The following is an 8,776-nucleotide window of genomic DNA, read 5'->3' as shown; positions in this document are numbered from 1 at the left end:
AAATAAAAATGGTGTAAAATATTTTCCTACAGTTTATGCCTAGGTAATTAAAAGTAAAATTCTGAATGACCTTACATGCAATGACCAACATTTAAAATGGAATACTATGTATCTACTGTCTGTCATGGGTCAATGAACTAATGGGATAGAGAGAGCACTAGTAACATAGATGTGAAGTGACATAATATAGTCCATCAATATTATGATTAAAAGTTATATGACATCAAGGAGGAAAGAGACAAACAGAACTGTGAGGAGTTATGAGGCGTGAATAGGGCATAAATACATGACATTTACTACAGAGATGCAAAGAAAGGATGGGGTCAGAAGAAAAGCAAACACAGGAAGATCTGTCAGAGACCATCCCGTGAGAAAGTGATCCCTTCTCAAATCTCTTTAACAAATCAAATGGCCTTGTGCTAAGAGCTGGTTGCCACCCCCCTTCCTCCTTATTCCCTTCCTAACACCTAAGGCTGTAAAGTTGAATAATGGTCCCCTCTTCCTTATCTCTTCCTGAGTTCCCATGACATCCAAGGACATGAGTTACGCCTGAGCCCAGTCTGACACCCAAGGCTGTCAAGGAGGATCTATGTTCCAGAGATAAGATGCAGAGTGCCCGCAGTTTGGCACCTGACCTCAGCCCCCATGTCAGCAGATGCCCACTTCTTTGTTCTTTGTATAATTCTCCCTCGACCCCTCCCATTTTCCCCGAGATGTATGCTTTAAAAAGAAGGCACCTCAGCTTAATAAATGAGACCTTGATAGGTACAATTCTACTTGGTCTCCGCCTCTCTTTCTTTTCCTCCCATTTCCTTCCAGGTTCGCGGTCCCCCTCGCACCCATGAATAACTGAATCCCGCGGGACGGGATAAGTGGCGCCCGACGTGAGGGCGAGGTCCGGATCGTAATTCCTAATCGGTGGAGGTTCCAGAGAAGTTCGTTGCGACCCCAACAATTCAGAAGCAGTAAAGGACCCCTTCCGCTGCTCACGGAAGAGCGAGAAGTCCTTGGTGAGTGAGTCATCTCCACTTCAGGTTATGGGAAATAAGCTATCTAAAGAGGCAGCCTTCATCAAAGGCTTAAAGGTAGCTCTCAGAGAAAGAGGAGTACGAGTAAAAAAGAAAAATTAGATTAGACTTTTTATTTTCATAGACCAGGTATGTCCATGGTTTATTATAGATGAAGCAGAGATACATTGTAAAAAATGGTGAAAGATAGGTAGAGATTTAAATGATAAACTAGCTAATAAGGGTCCCGATGCGGTCCCTACAACTGTCTTTTCTTATTGAAGAGTAACTATCAAAGCAACCACTGTGCCTCCTCTCCCTTCTCTGGATGTATTCCCAGAAGAAGGAGATAAGGAAGTAGACTCTAAACATGAGAGAGAGAAAATAAGTTTTAGAAAAGCAGTTATCCCCTGTTTGAGATCTTTTAGCAAAAAAGAGAAAAAAAATGAAAATAAGCTATTTCAGAGCTCTCCTGGAAACAGAAGGAAAACGGGAGACGTCCTGCTTCCTCTCTATCTCCTATGGAGATATTCTTAGCTCTGATTAAGATATCTGTGTCCCTTTGAGACACCAAGTTCTATTCCCTGTCTGTCTATTGTCTGTTTTTGGTGCACCAAATTGTCCATATATTTGTCAATTCATGTTTGTTTTTGTTTTGTTGTTTGAATGATTGTTGTTCTGTGTTTCATGTTAAAAAATATAAATGGTTAAAACTTTATCTGCTGGCTGTACATACTTTAATTTAGTTTAACTTGTTTAAAAAGCAGTCTCAATTCGCATAGCACAAACTGATAAGTTAGCTGCACTGTGGCTAAGAGCCAAGTACAGCTAAAAAAGCCCTGCTAAGGGCCAATTACAAGCTCTTAAAGGGGCAGGCAGCCTTTTGCTTGTAACAGAAAGTTAGCTTAAAATTGAGAACTCAGGGTTGAAGTCATTCTAAACAGTACTAACCCAGAAAAACAAGTCTTTAAAGATACTTCAAAATAGAGATAATCTTTGGGCCAAGACTCTGACAGAGTGTTCAGATTGAGAAAATGTTTGCGTTTAGGTTGATGCTGAGCTCAGAGGAGAGCAGCCTCAGCGCGGCTTGTGTGGCACTTCTTAGAGCCTTGTTACAGACCTAGCCAGATGTTGTTCTAAATAAAGTTTAAATTCAACGTTTATAAAAGATCAATCAAGCTGTGGAATTTATCAAGACATTACGATTTGACTTGCCTACTTTATATAAAGTTATAGTGTACAGAGTTTGCTTATATGTATAAGTGTCTGTTCCTTGTTCCAAACAGCCATTAATTTAGTTATTGCAGAATATTGATGTTTGATCTATTACATACCATCATATTATGTAAAATTGATAGTCATTATCTTAAAATAAGTTAAACAATGTTTTTATGCATGCTGCTATATCTTCTATAAATTCATGCATGCATGCATCCCATTTACTGTGTTTAAAAAATAGCCTTTATATGAGAGAAAAGTATATGTGAATTAAATCACATGCTTATCCTATTTCAGCACAGATAATTAAATTGTGTGCTAAAGATGGTGTTTAAAAATGTTAAACAATCAAACTTTAAGTTGTATATTAATAGTCAATATTATATCTCAGAGCTTGCATTTGCTTATGCGACTTATAAGAAAAAATACTGTTCCTTTAAGAAGACTGTTTTTAGACAGTTAAAAAATTGTCTTGGGTTGCCTAGAAAAGCCCCCCAAGATTTGCTTTTATGTTGTAGAGGTTTACATAAAGCTTTAACTGTTAAAGATTACAGATAGCTCCTAAAAAAAAAAATACAAACTCAAGATCCTTATAATTATTTGGGTTTTAGACTTACTGATCAAGCTGCTTTTCTCTAGAAGATAGTTATTCTCAAAGCAAACTTAAGGAGTTTCTCTTATTTCTGACTATTAAATAAATAAATTATACACATGTGACTATAATAACTTTTCAAAAATTCTAGTTACAATCTCTCTTCAAGAGAAACAATTGAAAGTTTAACTAGTCACTGTCCATGTTATATTAAAACCAACTATAACAGTCCAGTATTTAAGTGGTTTTGTCAACAATTTTATAATTCTCAAAGACAAGGTATTATATAACTTTAAAAACTCTATCTTCTTTAAACAAAAAGGGGAGAAATTATACCCCCATACACATTATTTATACCCCCATACACATTATTTAAATCATACTTTTATTTTTAAGAATTTTAAAATTCAGATGTCTAAGAACTTAATAAATGCCTCATAGTATCTTAAAACTAGATATAATCATGTCTAGGTGAGATGATAAGGATCCACTCATTGACACATGGCATAAGCCTGAACAGAAGGTTATTATGGGGAAAAGAGGGCGGTGTTTCTGTTTTATCCACAGAATACTGCAGAAACATGCTAGCTTTTAGAATGATTCCTGTGACAGACTGACCTGTGAGTTCATGAGTGCCCTGGCAGTGATGACAATAAAGCTGTGTTAAGTGCACAGAAAAAGAGGAATCAGAGAGAGCAGCCACTTACAAACAAGATGAAGAAACTTCCTATCTTTGCCATGGGCTACAGCAAGGAGAGCCAACCTGGTGTCAATTTGAGGACAACTATAAATGAGGACTTGTGAGGCAAAGAGACTGCTACAGTGTATTTAACAAGATTTCATCAGAGACACTGTTTTTGGCCATTCAGGCCAACTCCCCTATAGCTGTGAAAGCTTTTGTACCTTACATATATGCTATATTGTTAGATAATTTTAAGAGTTAAGATCACCAATCTTGACAAGTCTTTTCATATTCATTGTAATTGTTGTCAATTAACTAATTATGTAGATCCTAATTTAGATAAGAAATTTGCTGTTATGATTTTGTTAAAGAGACTTACATATGTTTTGCTGCCTGTTAGAATTAGGAAATGATCCTTAGTTTAAAAATCTGGAAATGCAAACTTAAAAAAGGTCAAATGAGCAATTTTAAGATTTACTGCTTTAATTGCAATTAACTTCAATATCTACCACAGCTTTAGATCAACAGTTGCATACTGATCATTTTGTTAATGATATGCATAAGAATATTAGCAACTTATTGTAGATAAAACATTGGAGGCAAAGGTTAATGTCTTAAAAGTAGTGGTCTCAACTATAAGACAAGATATAACAAATATTAAGGTTACAAAGACAAAAATTTCAGATATTAGAAGAGTGTTGTTTTTTCTCTAACAAGACTGGCTTAGTTCAAGATAGCATAGATAAAGTTAGAGCTAGTTTAAAAGAAAGAAAACGTAACAGAGAGAAACAAGTATATTAGTATAAAAATTGGTTTTCTACTTCTCCCTGGGTCACTACCTTGCTTCCCACAATTTTGGGACCTTTCTTGGGTATTCTGCTGCTTTTGTCTTTTGGCCCCTGGGCCTTTAAAAAACTAACCAGTTTTGTTAAGTCACAGATTGAAGCTGCTCTAAGTAAGCCAGTTGCAGTCCACTACCATCAGCTGAATATCCAGGACTCAGACGAAGAAGATCCTCCTCCCACCGAGGCAGAAACAGCGACTTGTCTCCAATTTTCCACCCTTGCTGCTAATGCAGAGTCCCCTTGGTTCCTTAGGTTTTGGAGACAATAGGGACAAAGAAGGGTGACCTCCAGCTCCCATTATAGCTTAAGAGCCACAAATTGTGGCGTTACAATTGACATAATTCTTGTAGAGGCCTTACTGAGTCTGAGGTTGATAATTCTCCTTTGAGAACTGCACAAAACTCAGAATTGTGCATGCTGGTTCGTTAAAAATGCGAATCTGGTATGGGCCCAGCATGGGTGCAAACTAAGTATTGCAGGGGAAGGTCCATATAGACCATTTCTGAGTTCCCTGAGAGACAAACCCGGTTTGGAAAGAGGTTGGTATCTGATTTCAGTTACAATTAATAATTTTTCTAAGGCTCTGCCTCGCCTCCCCAAAAGATACCAAGAGCCACAAGTGTGGGTCTGTGACAGGACCCACGGGAGGAATCGGGTCAATGTCCCCCCAGCATGGTAATGCCCGCTCATCTAAAGATGAAGAGATTATTTGATCACCTCAGTTAAGTGTGGCCTTATTAAATTTAATTCAAAAGGGGGAGATGTCAGAGACCATCCCGTGAGAAAGTGATCCCTTCTCAAATCTCTTTAACAAATCAAATGGCCTTGTGCTAAGAGCTGGTTGCCACCCCCCTTCCTCCTTATTCCCTTCCTAACACCTAAGGCTGTAAAGTTGAATAATGGTCCCCTCTTCCTTATCTCTTCCTGAGTTCCCATGACATCCAAGGACATGAGTTACGCCTGAGCCCAGTCTGACACCCAAGGCTGTCAAGGAGGATCTATGTTCCAGAGATAAGATGCAGAGTGCCCGCAGTTTGGCACCTGACCTCAGCCCCCATGTCAGCAGATGCCCACTTCTTTGTTCTTTGTATAATTCTCCCTCGACCCCTCCCATTTTCCCCGCGATGTATGCTTTAAAAAGAAGGCACCTCAGCTTAATAAATGAGACCTTGATAGGTACAATTCTACTTGGTCTCCGCCTCTCTTTCTTTTCCTCCCATTTCCTTCCAGGTTCGCGGTCCCCCTCGCACCCACGAATAACTGAATCCCGCGGGACGGGATAAAGATCCTGGGTATCAAGATCTTTAAAGTGGGTATTATGTTAATTGATGTTCATTTTCTGAGAAATGTCTTTGTTCTATATGCACTATAGTTAAAACAGATGCAAAATGGAAGGCTCCCTTTCAGTTTTTTTTTAATTTATTAATTTATCTTTGTACACTCCATATTTTATTCCCACCCCAGGCATCCTCCCACAATTCACATTCCATGCCTCCTCAGCAAGCCAACTAACCACTAAACCCCTGGGGCCTCCAGTCTCTTGAGGGTTAGGCCCATCATCTCTGAATGAACTCAGACCTGGCATTCCTCTACTGTAGGTGTGTTACTTCAGCTGTTGTATTCTGCCTGGTTGGTGGTCCAGAGGTTGAGAGATCTTGGGGGTCCAGAATAATTGAGACTTCTGGTCCACCTACAGGATTGCCCTTCTCTTCACCTTCTTTCAACATTCTCTAATTCAACAACAGGGGTCAGCAGCCTCTGTCCATTAGTTGGGTGCAAATATCTGCACCTGACACTTTCAGATGCTTGTTGGGTCTTCTGTAGTGCTAGTATTGCTAGGTGCCTTGTTGTGAGCACTCCATGGCCTCAGGAATAGTGTCAGGCCCTGGGGCCTCTCCTCAAGCTGGATGCTACTTTGTGCTTGTTTCTGTCCCTGCTGTTCCTTTTTTCAATTATTTATTAGATATATTCTTTTATTTATTTTTATTACATATATTCTTCATTTACATTTCGAATGCTATCCCATTTCCTAGTTTCTTCTCCGAAAGTCCCCTATATTCTCCTTCTGCCTTGCTCTCCAACCCACCCACTCCTGCTTCCTGAACATGCCATTCCCCTGTAATGGGGCATATAATCTTTGCAAGACCAAAGGGCTTTCCTCACATTAGTGGCTGACAAGACCATCCTCTGCTACTCATGCTACTAGAGAAACAAGCTCTGAAGGGGTTGGGGAACTGGTTAGTTCATATTGTTGTTCCACCTATAGGGTTGCAGATCCCTTTAGCTCCTCGGGTATTTTGTCTAGCTCCTTCATTGGGGGCTCGGTGTTCCAGACAAAAACAATTATGAGTCAGAGTGGTGACTGTGGGATGGCCCTCCTCTACCTCATTTGATGCCCTGTCATCCTACTGGAGTTGAGCTCTATAAGTTTCCTCTCCATACTGTCTGTCATTCATCTGTGGTACCTCCCTTTGAGTCCTGAGAGTCTCTGACCTCCCTGGTCTCTGGTGCATTCTGGAGGGTCCCTCCAACTTCATATCTCTCGAAGTTGCCTGTTTCTATTGTTTCTGATAGCCCTGAGGTCTTCAGTCTTTTACCTCACCCAATACCAGATCATGGTCCCTTCTACCTTGCATAAAGCACAAGGCCAATTGGATCAAGGACCTCAACATAAAACCAGATATAATATACTGAATCTCACAGAACAGGAAGTGGTAAAGAGCCTGGAACTCATCAGCACAGGGGGAAATTTCCTAAACAAAACTACAATGGCTCATGCTCTAAGATCAAGAATTGGTAAATGGGACCTCATGAAACTAGAAAATTTGTGTAAGGCAGAGGACATTGTCAATAAGACAAATCAGCAAGCAACAGATAGGGAAGATATCTTACTAACCCCACATTTGACAGAGGGCTATTATCCAAAATAAATAAAGAACACAAAAGCTAATCACCAAAACAAACAAACAAACAAATGAACAAATCAAAAAATAGGGTATAGACATTAACTGAGATTTCACAACTGAGGAATCTCTAGTAGCTGAGAAGCACATAAAGAAATATTCAAAATCCTTAGTGATTAGAGAAATGCAAATCAAAATGACCCTGAGATTTCACCTTACACCAATCAGTTCAGGTTTTGTAAAAACTCATTATAATGATACAAATATAACACAGAAAAGATGAGGGAAAGTGAGAGCAGAAAAAACAGAATTGAGGAACAAAAGCAAACCTTGGGATAGTGTTGGGTGATTGTACAAAGTTTTGGTTATATACTAAATGAAGTGTGCTAGTAACATACAGTTGCAGAGTTAAAACAAAAATAAAAACAAAAAAACAAAACCGAACAAAATCCGGTCAAGTCCCCTAGTCAACATGTAGAAGTCATTCTCTTACATTACACTCTGCATGGCATAGCCTTTTGGTGAACTAAAGGAGGATCTGCAAGTAAATATGAGAGCTCAGACTGAGGTACAAAACTGAGAGAAATTAAGTTGGTGTCAACATGGATTGTTAAAAGCCTCTCCAAAACTGAAGAGGGCAGACCAAAGAAACTTGAAAGGGTTACAAGGCAATGTCTAAGAATACAAGTTTGGCCATGAACGACCCATGGCATCTTCTACCAAAGCTCACAAAATTAACCATGAAAAGGCAAGTTTTAGGGTTAGACTATATACTGTGAATGTTTTGTTCTACCTTGATTCTGTCAATAATCCATAACACCTATATTACACAGCATTCATGTAACAATGGGAAAGTTTGCTTAATGTGTGCATGGACCTACAGATGCTAAAAGAAAATTGTACATCATTATAAATGTGACCGCAAAGGGACAAGTTTTTAGGGTTAACCTAAACTTTGGAATTGCTGAAGGCAATGAGTCAAATGACAAATTATGTAAAGAACTAAACAAATGAGTGAATAAATAAATGAGTAAATTCTTCAAAATATCAGCTCCACACCAGCCTGACATAGGATCAGCAGCACAGGAACAAGAGCACATACTGCTCCTCTTCTTGACATGGCCCTTTGTGTTCTATAGTCTTCCTAGCTCACTTCAAATTCTTCCCGTCAACTGAAGCAATTCTTCACCTTTTATCTTTCCAAAGCACTGCAACTTCCTAAAGCATTTGTTTCCCTCAACACTTTTCAGCTCTGTTTATTTTTAATGCTGAACCAAAGGAAAAATGTGCTCTGAATAGGACTCAACATGATTATCATTATCACACACATAATCTTATGACTCTAGAAGTTGGAAACACATATGACTATCATTTTCCAAAGGGATAAAAAACCTGAGATTTCTTTAATCATTCTGGAGATACATAATACAACCACAACATTTCTAATACAAAGACAACTTTTCAGCGTCTCTTGGGCCTATATTTGAAACACCTTTCATTGTAACTACTCAGTCTGTATAGTCACATGC

Source organism: Mus caroli, unplaced genomic scaffold, assembly GCF_978045245.1.
Source record: "Mus caroli unplaced genomic scaffold, Mus_caroli_1 scaffold_4, whole genome shotgun sequence".
NCBI classification, from domain to species: Eukaryota; Metazoa; Chordata; class Mammalia; order Rodentia; family Muridae; genus Mus; species Mus caroli.
The sequence above is the reverse complement of the archived record's forward strand: the minus strand, read 5'-3'. Positions refer to the sequence as shown.